Source organism: Euprymna scolopes, chromosome 44 (assembly GCF_053919585.1).
Source record: "Euprymna scolopes isolate OS-2025 chromosome 44, ASM5391958v1, whole genome shotgun sequence".
In the NCBI taxonomy this organism is placed as follows: domain Eukaryota; kingdom Metazoa; phylum Mollusca; class Cephalopoda; order Sepiida; family Sepiolidae; genus Euprymna; species Euprymna scolopes.
The window spans coordinates 26,142,898-26,159,339 of record NC_136525.1 but is presented as its reverse complement, the minus strand read 5'-3'; the positions used below and the strand labels follow the sequence as shown (position 1 = coordinate 26,159,339).

At 39.6% G+C, this 16,442-nt stretch overlaps 1 protein-coding gene across 4 annotated transcripts in view; it reads right to left on the bottom strand.

Moving 5' to 3' along the window:
- Nucleotides 1–16,442, bottom strand: part of LOC145268744 (phosphatidate cytidylyltransferase 2-like) — a 376,852-nt gene that overhangs the window by 55,706 nt on the left and 304,704 nt on the right. The window lies entirely within an intron of this gene.

Here is a 16,442-nt window from a genome sequence, read left to right as displayed (position 1 = left end):
TTAAACGATCAACCACTGACCTCTCAAAGTTATGTTTTGAAAGCATATTAGATGGCAAAAGAGGCAAAGGAAAGCCAACTAGAAGATGGAGAGAAAATGTATTTGATTGAACATCTCTCAACAGTTGAGCGTCTATTAACCAACTTACCTTGGATCGGAAGGAATAGTGGAAAAAATTATGTGGGTTCGCAATCTGCACCAAGCAGAAGATACGATTTATGACGATGAATCTAAAGATCAGATTATTATTAAATGCATGATCGTAAATCACAAATATTTTTGTTTTTTGCACAGTAAAAATAAACAAATTAAAACAAAAATTATTTAGCATATATTTGCTTGCTTTCAGCGTCCTTTCTATGCATGCATGGATGCTGTCTATTCCTACTTTCATTTAAAAAAAAAAAACAAATTTGCAACGTCATAATGTAGTTGCGATGTTGGCCTATTGGATATAGCATGTTTTTTTTTTGTTTTATTTACATGGGGGTCACCACTTATCAAGGCCCAGGAGCCACCTAGGGATAAGGGTTATTGTGTGTACACTAATCAGTGGGATAGTATCATAGTAATAGTTAGTATTGGGGATTTGATAAGGTGTCATTACTTAAGGGGGCGGTTCATCAGGAATTTGTTTGTGTTGGACTTGAAGACATCCAAGTTGAATTTGGGGGGGAAACAGGCAAGCGGCAGAGAGTTCCACAGCCGTGCAGTTCTAAGAAAGAAGCTTTGTTCATGGAATCAACGTTTTGATTTAGGCAGGGATAAAGAGTGGGGAAAATTATTGACAGTGGTTTCAGCTAGTCGGGTGTTTTTCGTGAAAGATTGGCGGGGTGGGGGGGGCAACAGAATGAAGCTCTGACGAACACTTACCATGGAAATAACGATAAAACAGAGATAGGCTCGCAACGTCCCTTCTGTGGGAGAGAGGTTGCAGGGAAGAGAAAAGGTCATCCCCCACCAAGTCACGAAGTCTATTTTGTACTCTGTCAAGGCAGGATATACTGTTTTTAGCAGCTCCTGCCCAGATGTGGCAGCAGTACTCCATCCTTGGACGTACTTGGCTTTTATACAGATAGAGAATTGCATCATTAGTGAGATTTTTTCTGGAGCGGTAGAAGGATTCCACCATTTTCCCAGCAACCTTGGCCACAGACTTGATGTATGTGTTCCATTTCAGATCAGGAGTAAAGGTCAAGCCCAGAAGCTTATCAAAACATGGGGCCTCCCCTAGACGAGAGCCATTCATTTCAATTGATGCCAGATGGGGATCAGAGCGTTTATGATGGAATGATAGGAGCTTGGTCTTAGATGCATTAAAGGTAACCAGCCACCTCTTCCCCCACTGAACCACGCGCTCAAGATCTAAGGAGAGAGAATCAGAGAGAACGTTGCCATTTACGGCCTTTGATGTGTTGCCATATATAGTCGTGTCATCAGCATAGATGTCAACGAATGATTTTAGTATGTGTTTTGGGAGATCATTGATGTACATCAAGAAGAGAGTTGGGCTCAGGATGGACCCCTGAGGGACTCCAGCATTAATACTGTGGGCCTCTGATTTCTGCCCATCAACCACTACTCTTATGAGCCTATCAGAGAGAAATGATTTAATGATAGAGAAAACATTTCCAGTGATACCGTAGCTGGAAATCTTGTGAAGTAGGCCTTTATGCCATACCTTGTCGAAGGCCTTTGATATGTCAAGAGCAATTGCCCTAGAAATGAAGCCTTTGTCAAGGGATTCGCTAATTCTATATGATATAACTGTTAGCATGTCAGCTGTAAATCTAGCAGAACGGAAACCATATTGCGTGTCACTAAGAAGGTTATTTCTGCTGGGGTGGTTGACTACTTCTCTATTTAACACGGATTCCAGCTACTTACTCAAGACGCACAGGAGACTTATTGGTCTGTACTGAGAGGGAGATCACTTATCACCTGAATTCTTAAATACAGGGCATACTGATGAGGTTTTCCAGGGTGTTGGAAAGCACTTCTCCTTAAGGCAATGTTTAAACAGTTTGGTAAGTATGGGGGCAATTTCTGGTTGGAGTTTTTTAATACTATAATTGGAATACCGTCAGGGCCAGTTGCTTTACTGGAATCAAGGTTCTTGATTAGCTTGGCGACCTCACGCACAGATATTTGTATGTTACCTAGCGTGTTGTGTGTTGTAGGAGGAAATACGAGTAGTTGATGGCCTTCGTCGCATTGGGTAGAGTTTGCTGCAAAGTTTTTTGCAAATAGTTTGGCCTTGTTGGATGCTGACGAGACCATTGATAATGGTTGGGATAGAATGCACGCTTCTGTTCAGGATCCTATTTGCTATTTGCCAAAACTGATCAGCTACTTTGGATTTAACGGATTGAGCATATAGCTCTCTTGCATTTTTTATTACTATTTTACAGTGGTTGCTGGCGGTCCTGAAAGCAGCTTTAGTCTCAGTGCATCTATTACGTTGGTAGCTATGGAAAAAGTGATTTCTATGTGTGATGGCAGCAGCACATTCAGGGGAGAACCATGGCTGGCTGTTATGTTTTTGTTGGAATTTTTTTGATGGTATGAATTGGTCTATGCCAACAAGTAACCATTCGGTCAGGTCTGATACTATAGAGGACACATCCTTTTTAAACATGGAATGGAGAGGTAGATCAGATATGAATGCATGGAAGCTATCCCAGTCAGCCATGGAGTATCGATATACAGTAGGGTGGAGAGGTACATCTGTAGACTTATTATATTTCATTTTTATCTTAAGTGATACAACAGAGTGGTCGGAGGATCCCAGAGGAGATAGAACGGCACATGAGCATAGCTCAGGGGAAGTGGAGAGAAAAAGGTCTAGGAGGCTTGTGTACTGACCGGTAGCATTGGGCACATGGGTGGGCTCGTGAACAATTTGAGTGAGGTCATAGGCAATGGCAAAATCATGACAGAACCTCCCCTCATCGCCAGTCTTATTTGAGTGGGTCAGCCATTCAACATTGTGGACGTTGAAGTCACCACAAATGTGAATGTTAGCCGTGGGATAAGTAGACAGGATGTGGTCAATTTTCTCCGATATACTCTTAAAGATAGTAACTCTGCTGTTGTGGGGGAGATAGAGGGCAAATATAAATGCGGTGGTGTAAGCAAGTGCAACCCGGAAGCACATATAAAGTAAGTTAGGGTCTTCTCTGGATATATCCCTGCCACACAGGAAGCCATCTTTAATGTAGGTACATATTCCATGCCCATGGCGATCTTGGGAGTCAGATTTAGATGTTAAGTTAGAGTATCCATTAATTAAGAACTCATCTAGAGAGGTGGTCGGCCCTATTCCAGTTTCGCTTAGAAAAAATATGTCTAGTTTTGTCTCCTGTAATTGGGTTTCAACCTCTGGAAGGTTGGAACGTAGACCCTTGACATTGGAGAAGGAGACCTGGTAGTAGGGGGTCTACGTTGGAGGATGGGGTTCTAGGTTTATTCGTGATTTTTTTTTTTTTTTTTGAGATATTTCATGAGGATTTTGGGATTTGTGGAACAGGTCAGCATACTTGGTTAGAGCAGTGCAGAGAGGGAAAGTAAGAGAGAAAAGACGGGAAGATTTTTTTTTTTTTTTTGTAGCACATGAGAAGGTAAAGCCGTTACCCACTAGTATGGCATTGAGAGGCCCCAACAGAGACTACTGCATGGTCCAGAATCCATTCAACAAATGGCAATACAGCAGCCACAGTACTTTGCACCTGCTGATAGGACAGCCTCCTTAGTGGTTAATCCAAGGTTCGGGTCCCTGACTATCAGGCGGTTAACGTCAGCCCAGACAAAACGTTTACCTCCAGCACCCTTACTAGTGACATGGCCGCAAGGATAGACATAAAAACAGAAAATTCCGGCATCTCAGACTACTGTTCACGAAGTACTACCGACCTGGGAAGCAGCTTTTTCTTCACCCTTTGTCAGAAACATCACTCATTGGAAATGAGGACTGGGGGACAAAAAAGGAGAAGCAAGATTTACTGGAGCTGCCGATAACACATCCACTGTATTATCTACTCTCCATGTTCGCTTACGGGATTTCTTTGTAGGTTCGCGCCTAGCATGGGTTTTTTTTTTTTTTTTTATAACCCAATAAGTAATAAGCAACCATTTTTAAAACATAAAAACGTTTATTTTAGTTAAAAAGATATATTTTTTCTATTTTGTTATTTTTAAAATTGAATTAATTTCACCTTGTTTTATTTCTAAGTTTTTTCTCTTCCTATTCTTAAAGGAGACATTAATAAAATTCTAAAGTTTACACACGGTGTTGAGAACCCCTCACAAAGTAACACAGTCGTTGCAATGGACTGTAAAGAGAAATCTTTCAGACTGAGGCAGCATTTAAGAAATTCACTTAAAGTGGTATATAGTCATCAGAAAGTGCTCAATATCCTTAGAAGAGCTTCTCTTTGAATCCCTTCTGCCAATGGGGAGATGGTCAGGCACTACTTCTATTATATTTAAGATCCGATTGCTATTAAATGTATGAATATTACTTGCTGTACGTACTGAAATGTTGTTGCCATTAAAATTCCAGTGTTTGTGATCAACAAGAAATCAATAGTAAACGGCTGTTGTGATAATGTAAAGTGATTTGCAATGGTTATCAAAAACGATGAAGAGTGCTGGAAATTTGGGGAGACTTATTGTCACTCAAACTCCAGAGAACATCACTGATAATGATTTGTGTGAAAAATAATGTGAAACTCTATAATAGTCGTTCCAGTTGTTGTAAAACCTCCTGTTTGTTTTTTTTTTTACTCAAAAAGTTGAAGAGCTATGAAGATGGGAGTGGTGACTCGTTTATGTTCCAAATTTCATTTTTCTACATAGCCATCAACATTCTGAATGCACTTTTGCCAAAAAATTCAATGATGCATCTCTGCTTCTGATACATGTGTATGAAGGGTTGCTTTTAGAGTCTCACGCCGTCAATATATGCAACAGAGAGATGAAACTTTCAGGTCATGCATGCATAAGTTCAGTCCTCATTACAATGCAATTTGCAATCCCCTCTCACTCATTCGGGTGGAATAAAATTAGAAAACATTACTTTTAGAATGCCCCTCATATGGAGATTTAGTATCCGTCTGTCTAAAGCTAAAAATATACTATTACTATTTTGTAATGCTCAACTGTGGGGAGTAGTGTAGTATCTGTTCTGTTGTCATGAAACCATGTTCCAAAGGCATTGTTGTTGTTGTTTCATCCAATGCCAGTAGGCGCAGGTTAAACGGTTACAAATTCCATGGAATCTTTCATGTTTTTTTCTAATGGCTGGAAATACTTGATGCTTCGCCAAGACTATCAAGGGTATTTTTTATTGTGATGCCATCACTAGATGGGTTACCTACCACGGCTTATGAGAGGCCCATCTACTCTCGAGAGAAGGATAGACTGCGCCAGTTTCCCAACCTGGTATTTTTACCTCACCTCGCCTTCCTAAATGGTCACCCATCTGGTACTAGCCAGGCTCAACGTTGCTTAACTTTAGTGATCTGGTGAGAACCGGTGTGTCAACGTGATTGTGCCAGATTGTGCCAGGCATTACTTTATTTTTAAACAGGAAAGGTAATGTAGTATCCATTCCGTTGTCATGAAACCATCCTTCAAAGCATTACCTCCCCTCTGATGGGTAACAATGTAGTATATGTTCGTTTGCCATGATAACATCCCCCCAGGCATTAACTCCTCCTTTTTTAGAGATGTATGGAGAATCATGTAGTATCTGTTCAGTAGTACTGATACTCTACTCTCCAAGTTTTAACTCCTCCATTTTTAAGGATGTATGGATAATTGTGTAGTATCTGTTTTGTTTTTGCTATGATACCACCCTCCCAGAGATTACCTTCTCCTTTTTTTTTATTACTACTACTAATAATAATACTTATAGGCTTCACAACTATGTGATTTTAAATCAAATTTGATAAGAGAAAATTATTATTATTAGTGCTTAAAAAGATGTGTTTTTCTCTTTCTATTTCATACATCATAATGGAATGACCATTATAGAGTTTCACATTATTTTTCACACAAATCATTATCAGTGATTTCTCACTAGCAATAGTAAGTGATGCTCTCTGAAGTCTGAGTGACAATAAGTTTCCACAAATTTCCAGCACTCTCTATTGTTTTTGATAACCATTGCAAATCACTTTACATTATCACAACAGCCGTTTACTATTGATTTCTCGTTGATGACAAATGCTGGAATTTTAATGGCAACAACATTCCAGTACTTTCCGCACCTTCCCAATGTGTTTTCCTTCCTTATTTTTTCCATCCTCCTTGATTCTTCACAAATATTTTGTATAGTACCAATCAAGTTGCGTAACTGGTTGTTGCTACAGGATATCATGTCGCTGAGTAAACCAGTTCCTGACAGACATGATGCAAAAGTAGAACTGTTAATTTTTAGAGACACTAGTTATTTAATAACTTTTGTTATTATTTCTTAGCTTTTCGTTTCTTTTTCTATTTATTGGTGTTGCTATCATTCCTCCATATTCCCTTTTCGTTTTTTCATTTTCCTTCGTTTTTTATTTCTTGCCTCTTTCACTTTTTCAGTTTTCCTTTTTGTCTCGTAATTTGATTTTTGTCTGTTTCATTTCGTTTTTTCTATTCCATTATATTTTTATACACTGACAAATGTTATTCCACATTTTTATTGTCAAGGAATTTGGAAATTCAAACAGGAAACCACCATTCATAGAAATACCGTCTTTCTCCAAAAAATCTACATAATCAATAAACTTGTATTAAACAAGCAAAAAAACAAGATTAATCTAATCTCAATTTCTTTGGGGCATTTTCAGATGAGATATCTTCTATTTTTATAAAGTAAAACTATAATAACAAAAGTTGTCGACAAATGCACACAATGTTTTGCATCTGATTCATTTTCAGCCTTTGTTCTCAACACAAAGAGATGTCTTTGAAATGTCTTTTGATGCTGAAGATAATAAGACCAGACTGGTTGGCTGTTTCAAATTTCAAGCATAGGGTAACCAGGTAAAACGAACACTCGACGTCTTCAAAATTACCGATATTGAATTTTCTCACCTTAATAAGTTGCAGCTTTCCATTCCACAATGCTACTCACAAGACAACAGCAATTTGCATTATGTTAACAAACATGGCATCAAATGATCAAGATAAGAACCACCATTCACATGACAAGATGATGTCCGAACTCTAAATTAAATTATGATTGGAAAATAATTTCCCATTTAGACAATCAATCAAAAAGACTGATTTTATGAATTGTTAATAAGTTTAATGAATAACAACTACTCCTAGTAAATTCTAAAATTAATATATTTTTACATGAGATAGATTCTCAGGACTTGATAGAAGTCAACATAGATTAAATGTGTGTATCACTCTGAAATGAATGGGTGAGGAGGTGCTCATAGTTCAATCAATTTGAGTAAAGAGAAAGATAGTGTGGGGTATATGGTTAGGAAAAAAAAAAACGTACCGGGCGTATCTGCATCGCTTTTTGGGAAAGAAGAAGGAAAGGATGGCTAGCTCATTTATATACACGAAGGGCATCTTGGGAAGGCAGGGCATGATGGGAGAAGTTTTTTTTTTTTTCCTGTCTCTTCCTTTTTTTTTCTAAATAGGCGGATATAAAAGCTGGGGAAAATTCCTTGGGGAGGCAGAAAAGAAAAGAGTCGTGAACATCTTCTCTTGAAAAGAATTTTGTATTGCTGACGTTCAGATTGTGCGGTGTGACATTGGTGGCGAGAGGCCAGGTGTGGTCGATTGGAAAAGAAGAGGGCAGAAACGTGCTGTTGGGAGAGCGATTCGTATCGATTAGAAGCTATTTCGGCGTGTCAAGCAGGTTAACATGGCTGGAGACTCAACTCAGATGTTGAGACCCTTCACTGCGGAGAGTGACCTAATTAAATGGCTGGAAAAACTAAAGATGGTGGCAAGGTTGCAAAAAATCGAAGATGTGGTCACCCTGCTGCCGCTCTACTTAGATGGGGGAAGCCCTCACTATTTACCAGCAGATGCGTGGTGAAGATAAGGGAGACCTTGCCTCAGTGGAGCAAAGACTGAAATTGGCTTTCGCTGAGAGTCCATTTGAAGCACTCAGCAAGCTTGCAAGTTTGAGATGGACTGGCGAGTCTGTTGACGTCTTTGCTGCGGAGATCAGAAGACTGGCAGGACTGGCTGGTTACGTAGGGAGGAGCCTGGAGATGACGGTAAAGCTATACCTAGTGAATGGCTTCCCAGAAAAAATTTCCGCGAACATGCAGAGAATCACTGAGATCAATACGATGGAAGTCTACGATCTCTTGGTCCATGCCAGAGTCCTAGTCAAGAATGTCAAGGGCCCAATCGTGGCTGCAGCTGTGAGTAAAAATAAGTGCATGAGGCGCCACTTGAATGACAAGAGACAGGCAGCAAGGTGACAGGAGGGGAGACCTGCCATCAAGTGCTTCCGGTGCCAGGGTCCTCACCTGCTCAAGGACTACAAAGAGCCGAGACCGAGGGTCACCTGCTACTGATGTGGACAAGTGGGGCACATTAGCCACTATTGCGTTGCTACACAGGACCAGGGAAACTAGTGAAGGGGAGCCATTGCACCAGTGTTTCCCTCTTCTATGTGGAAATGGCGCACAACGAAACGTTGCCTCAGTTACCAGTAGTAGTCAATGGGAAGAGCGCCATGGCCCTTGTTGACTCAGGCTGCACCACGACATTGGTAACAAAGAATGTCGCTAAATCATGGAGCGGAACCAGGAGTATTAAGACCGTGGATGGCAGGGAGGTGAAATGCCTAGGAGAGACAACAGCAGAAGTACTGGTGCAAGGTGTGCCTATTGGACTATGAGTCCTGGTGTTGGATTGTCTGGTTGGTGATGTTGATGTGGTTTTAGGTGTAAGTGCGATAAACCAACTGGGGGGGGGCGCTATGTTTAGAGGGGGCCAAGTAAGTTTCAGACGCCTCGGCGCAGTAGGAATGGCAGGAGTGGAAGGTGATAGAAATATCAGAACGCAAAAACCGGAGACTTGCTGTATCGAGGACGAGGATATCCTGGTGAGGTTCGATGGTGAGAGGTGGACGGTGGAATGGAAATGGATCTCCGGGCCTCCACAACTACGAAACAAAATAAGCTGCTACGAGAAAACATTGCGAGGGGAAATAAGAAAAGGATTCGAGGAAGAAGTGGAGAGGTGGATAGAGGAGGGAATTCTGAAACCGTGGACAGGGGAAGAAAAAGGAGTGTTACCATTACTGGCACTTGTTCAACCCACAAAGAACAAAGTTAGACCGGTACTGGATTTCAGAGAATTAAACAGATACGTAGCCTGCCACACTGGAAAGGGATTGACGTATGTGAAGAGGTTATGAGGAAATGGAGGAGGATGGAGCGGGCCACTAAGATTGTTGACCTGAAGTCGGCTTATCTCCAGATCCATATAGATGAAAAACTCTGGCAACATCAATTGGTCCGGTACAAAGGGAAGATGTATTGCCTGACGAGGTTAGGCTTTGGGCTGAGCTCAGCCCGCAAAATTATGACTGCCGTGCTGAAGACGGTGCTAAGTAAAGACTGTACAGTGGGCAAAGCCACTAGTTCGTACCTTGACGACATTCTTGGAGAGGAAGCAGAGGTGACAGCGGACAAAGTGAGAGGCTACGTCCTGAGGTATGGGTTGACTGCAAAACCGGCGGAGTCCCTGAATGGAGGAGCGGCATTGGGGTTGAAACTATGCCGAGATGGCAAAGGAAGCCTCGTCTTTAGATGAGGAAATGCAATACCCGAAATCGGAACCGACCTGACAAAATGAGAACTCTTCTCGGTCTGCGGGAGACTGGTGGGATACTATCCAATCGCCGGCTAGCTCAGGATAGCGTGCAGCTTTATCAAACGGCAAATGAGCACTGATGGCTGGGAGGGTCGTGTGATGAAGAGGGTCATGAACATGCTACAAGAAATCATCGCGAGAGTGACAAAAGAAGAACCAGTAAAGGGGGAATGGTACTTCAGCGGCAGAGGCGCAGGGGTGATTTGTTGCGATGCCAGCAGTCTGGCATTGGGCATCATATTAGAGATGGGAGGTGTAACTGGAAGATGCGGCGTGGCTAAGAAAGAAAAACGACTATTCCCATATCAACATAGCCGAACTGGAGGTTGCTATGAAAGGAATCAATCTGGCCCTGAAGTAGGGATTGAAAATGATTGAAATCAAATCCGATTCAGCAACGGTAGTTTCATGGATCAGGTCGGCAGTGACTGGCGATAAGAGAGTTAGGACCAGAGGTGCTGCAGAAAGGCTGATCAAGCGCAGGCTTGGAGCACTCGCAGATTTGATAGCAGAATTCCAGTTGAAGGTATCTGTAGTGCTGGTCCCATCAGAAAAGAACAAGGCGGATTCGATAACACAGGTAAAGAAGGCCCGGCTGCAAGAGAGAAAGGAGGTTTCCTCAGTATGCTCTGCAGAGGAGGAAGTTAAAAAATTACATGAAATGCACCACTTTGGTCGAGAACAGGTGTTATTCCTGGCAAGAGAGGTTTACCCGGAAACCACCAAGAAGGAGGTCAGGGAGGTAGTGGAGCACTGTCAGGAGTGCCAATCGATAGACCTCGGACCATTCAGACACGAAGCAGGAGAGTTACACACTGCGGAGGACTGGAAGCAATTAGCCATTGATGTGACCCATTATCGCCATAAGCTGTATCTGTCGATGGTCGACTGTGGACCGGGGAAGTTTGCCATATGGAGAGAGATTAGAGCAGAAGCTGCCTGGGCGATCGGAGAGGTCATCGAAGAAATATTTTTGAAGAGAGGGCCGGTTGAGGAACTGTTAATGGACAATGGCCCCACTTTCCGATCAGAAGACTTTAAAGAGGTGTGTGATAAGTGGGGAGTAAGGTAATGTTTTAGGGCAGCGTATCGGCCGAGTGGCAATGGGATAGTGGAGAGGAATCATCAAACCATCAAGGCTGCTGCGGAAAAAAGCAACATTTTACCCATGGAGGCGGTGTTTTAGTACAGCATCTCACCGAAAACCAGACAAGATGAAACCACTGTGCCTCATAGAGCCATCTTCGCATATAAGTGGCGGCTTCTGTGCAACAAAACGATAGGAATTGAGGGTGAAGAAGCTACCATTAAAGTGGGCGAGGAGGTATGGGTGAAGCCCCTCAATGCAAAATGTACCACTCGCTGGGGGAGGGGGTTCGTAATCTATCCTAGACCTGCGTCATGTAACCCTGCCGGTGCGCAGTGATGGCAGGGAAGAGGAGGAAGTCGAGATCCACCAAGAAGCTAAAGATGCACCCCAATTCGACTTAGCCCCACATTGTGGTTCTTTACAACTGGGCGAAAATGTTTGTAGTGAACCTGAAAACGTCAACCCCCAAAAAGTTGTCCGCCAGAGGCCTCAATGAGAGAGGAGGAGGCCTGCTTGGATGAAGGATTATGAAGTGTCTTATTGATCTCGAAGATCAGGGGGCGTGTGGCATATATGGTTAGAAAAAAAAAACGTACCGGGCGTATCTGCATCGCTCTTTTGGAAAGAAGAAGGAAAGGACGGCTAGCTCGTTTATATACACAAAGGACATCTTGGGAAGGCAGGGCATGATGGGAGAAGTTTTGTTTTTTTTCCTGTCTCTTCCTTTTTTTATTTCTAAATAGGCGGATATAAAAGCTAGGGAAAATTCTTTGGGGAGGCAGAAAAGAAAAGAGTCGTGAACATCTTCTCTTGAAAAGAATTTTGTATTGCTGACGTTCAGATTGTGCGGTGTGACATTGGTGGCGAGAGGCCAGGTGTGGTCGATTGGAAAAGAAGAAGGCAGAAACGTGCTGTTGGGAGAGCGATTCGTATCGATTAGAGATAGACTATCAATCACTATGCTTGGACAATGCAAGAAATCTTGCTGATTGTTTGGTTGTTTTTGTTTTACATATCAACCCTTTTAAAGGTTATTTAATGCTGAATCCAAAGATTTTGAAGAAAATTTTTTTAATAGAATGTATTTGTTGTTTTCCAGTCGGTTTCTATTTAACCCATAGTTGGGACCCTAACAGGTACTACCACTCTGGATCAGCTGGGGCCTCACCACTGGATATCTTTTAAGGTCATATCCAGGGCCCTTGCTGACTGAAGAAAAGAGACTGTAATACACCATTACACTCCTGCTCCATTTCATTAAAAATGCTTTCATAAATATGAAGCAAATAAAACATGAGGCCAAAAAAAAAAAAAAGTCTGCTATGTGCTGCTTTGATTTATCTCCCAAGGAAAAAGAAAATATTTTTTCCACGGAAATCCCTCCAAACAAGGCATGAAGCCACTAGATGTAAGAATAATATACTTGTATCAGCTACAGTACAAATTTGAAAATACCTATCTAAACTGATATACAATCTTCAATAGTTAATAGGCATGCATTTTACTCATCTTGCTAACATTTTTTGTTAATCACATTCATCTCAGTATATATCTGACATCTGGTATGAAGTTCACTCTGGGAAGATGGAGTCGGTTTTATCTACAGAAATGTGTTGTTGAGGCATATTAAATTAAAAAGTCGCATGTATATCCTAGTCAGGTGAGGTAACATTAAGTTTTCCCTTTTTTGAGTAACTCTAGTACCTAGTCCGATATTAACCATGGGAGAGTTGAGCCAGTTTCTTCCATAAGAGAGTTTTTGGGAAAACTTAAATTCACAAGGAGCCCTTAAGTGCATGTATATCCTGGTCAGAAGAAATGACGATGCTAGAGTTTTGCAGTTTTTATGTTTATTTTTTGTGGAGAGGTGTCGCTGTCCATACATATAGCACCTAGTGTTCCTAAATGTTCATTAACCTAGTACTAACTAGGTTCAACATTGATGAACTTTGTTGATCTCATAAGAACTGATGTATCAATGTGATTATGCCATATTAGTGAAAATTTTCACCAAAACTATATACAAGTGGTTTGGAAATGATACCTTCTTTTATGAAGTTATCAACATCATAAAATGTTAATATAGGTCAGCATACCATTACTTGCATCCACGAGGTGTTAGTGTTATATTCCTAAGCAAATTAATATCTCGATTGCTATGAAAAGTTTTGCCACAGTGCAAATCTCCTTTAAACTATCAATTATGAAAGAGGAAATAACTTTCCATGGAAATCACAATAATTGTAATAATGTAACATTATTATTAGTAGTAAAATAATATAATTTAATTATTTTAATCACAAAAACTACACAAAATAAAAAGTAAATTAATATAATTATTTTAATGATCAAAAACTGAAAACTACACAAAATAAACAATGGGTTTGGGATACAATTTTATAAATTATCTTGACTACTATTTTCATTTTAGGTGTTCATCTCACAATGTTTCAACCTATGTAATCTCCAAGTGTTGTCAACTGCATCTTATCAAACTCATGGAGGTAGCTTACTCTCATTCTGTCAACCATGACCAGATAAATGTCTTAATATATCTGTAATTGTATTCTTAGTATCGTCAAATCATCTATAATACAAATCTTGCCTGTCTGTTTAAATGTATGTCTGTATGTATGTCTGCCTAAAACTTTCAACAGAGGCAACGGATTTTCACGAGATTGGTATAATTTTGAAGCTCTTAAGATGACAAATATCGAAAAATTGTCCAAAAACATTAATTCCTTCACCCTCAACTGGGCACTTTTCTACAGGGAGGGGTCGCTTTTTTTGTCAATATTTTCAAAAGTCATCCCCTCTTTTTGATTGTCTAGCCTTAATTTAAATTTACGTCATTTCTGGTTTGGCGATGGGCACAACAGCAAAGACGTCAGTCCCCCCCCCCGCCCGTTCTTTGTCTCCTTTGCGATGCAGGTTCGATCCTGCCTGCCTACTACCATTTTTTTTTTTTTTTTTTGCTTGACATACACCTCCAAACACCCGGGCAATGCTGGGCAACCAGACTAGTTAAATATAGATAAAGGAGTAGAACACCATTAAAAAACAAATATATATATATATATATATAGATGAGAGAGTGAGAGAGAAAGAGAGGGTGATAGGTAGTAATATATAGTAACAAGTAGTAAGACTACATATCTAAAACAAAAATACCATTAAGGTTCTTAACATTCAAATTAAAATTGTCTGCAAGGAATTGTGGCATAATAAATATAAATACTAAGCAATAATCAGTTCTAAGTCTTCTAGAGATTAATAGTTCAGTCCTGATTACAGACGATACTAATTACAATTATAAATTATTTAAGACTTCTACCTAGTCATGGCTGAAGGAACAAGAGCAAACTAACTTTGTAGATTAAATAAAAGGTTCCAATCAAAATATCATGCAGATTCCTGAATTCAACAAGATGCAACTGAAGAAGGTCGGGAGATTACATTGGCTGAAACATTGTGAAAATAACATCTAAGATGAAAACCGTAATCCAAATAATAAAAAATATTAATCCGCATCTAAAAAAACAAAGTTTCAAAATAGGCTGGATAGTTTATTAGAAATTTAATAAACAATTGGTATTCATAAAAATATCCGAATTGGAATTAATGCGTAATCGCAGACGCCACCATAGCTGAGGATTAACGTATAAGAGAAATAATAAGTAATTTGAAAAATGTGTATGGAATAGTTAAATCAGTGTTCCAACTAATATACCATAGAATTATAACTGGTGTGCCGCAAAGGAATAATAGCTAGAACCCATTTAACGTCACTTCGTTTAATTAAGATATTTAATTTGTTAATCATGACGACACTGCTTAATTCAAAATCACTGAATTTCTTGAATCTAAACGTTCCACACTAATTGGTAAGTATTTTTTATGTTGTATATTAATTATGGCACGATTAAGTGGAATATCAGTTTTTCAAAGTATTGAGAATCAATATCGGAGCTGAATAATACACACTCGATTTTTATATCAAAACGACAACAAAAGAGCACTCTGGATGAAAACAAAAATAATAGAAATTGTCTTGATTTGCAAAGCCCTTTTCTTTAATAATTGAGGACAGAGTAGATTAAGAACAGATACTACACTTTGTTAATAGCCAAAGGGCTAAGGAAAAATAATTTTGTTCAATATTGCTGACATCCATGAAACAGAAAAAGACTTTCAAACAAAACTGAAATAATTGTACAGGTTTTCTTCTTTTTTTTTTTTTCTAGTGTCTTGTGTGGTCTACTAATGAAAATGAATAACCAGCAGCTACCAACAATCAACCAGAAGTTATTTGTTTTTTTAGTACCAATACAGACTAACTTCAAAGGGGTTTATATTTTCCTTATGGTTATATTTTGTTACATCAAAACAGTTGAAAAGTTTTACCTAGTTTATCTTAGGTGGGTTGAACCAGCTTCTTCCAGAGGAGGAAGTTTCATGGGAATATTAAGTTCACAAGTGATCTCCAGTCGCATGTATATTTCGGTTAAGGGAGATGACGATGTTAGGATTTTGCAGTTATGGAATGGAAGTGTCAACGTCTTCCTCCATACAGCACCTGGTATTCCCAAATGGCTACCCATCTGGTACTAACCAGGCTCAACATTGCTTAACTTTGGTGATCAGAGGAGGGGAACTTGATCACCATGAAGAAATCTCCTCTATTATAATGGTTAGTAGTCTAGTGATCCACAGGAGTAGACAGTTTAGTGTACTGTAAACCTTTGTATTTTATGTTTGACCATTCACTGACGACTCTAATGCCAGGTAGGTAGTTTGACTGTAGTAAAGGGTAACCGAAAGGTTAATTTTCATTGCACGTTGTACCAAGATAAAAAAGATTGTTTGAACTCCTTTCCCTGAATTGCTCAAATCACTCTTGATCTTCACCTTATAATACTGAAGATTTAGCAAATCCTTTGGCATAATGGTAAGAGTGTTTACTAATGGGCTGACAGGAGCTCAATTCTCAGTAGAATCATACTAAAGACTTGAACTGTGCATCAAACAGATATCATAACACTTAGTTCACTGCACCTTATCAGAACAAAGATTGATAGAAAATTTCAGCCAGATCAACTCACTAGTTTCTGAGATAGAGTGGAATGGACAGACAAAGAAAAATATAATCGTGACAATATCACAAATAAAAATAATTCTTCAACATTATAAACTTCAGCAGAAAAAAAATATAATTTCCATCTCTCATATAATAAGCAAATTCAAAATAAATGCTCTTTGTTAAATACTGATCAGTATCAGGGGAGGATCAAGAGTAAGTGGAGTAATTTTGGGAAATGTCATAATTTACACTAATTTATTTTTATTTTACTCTTACACCTCCTGATTCAATTTTTCTCCTCTTCCTCCTACCCTCTGACTTTTCTTCTCACTCTCCCTTCACCTTCAAATCTTTCTTCAAAATTATTTATGACATATTTATATCAGTCTGCTACTTTCTATCTTTTTCTTCAACTTTTATTCC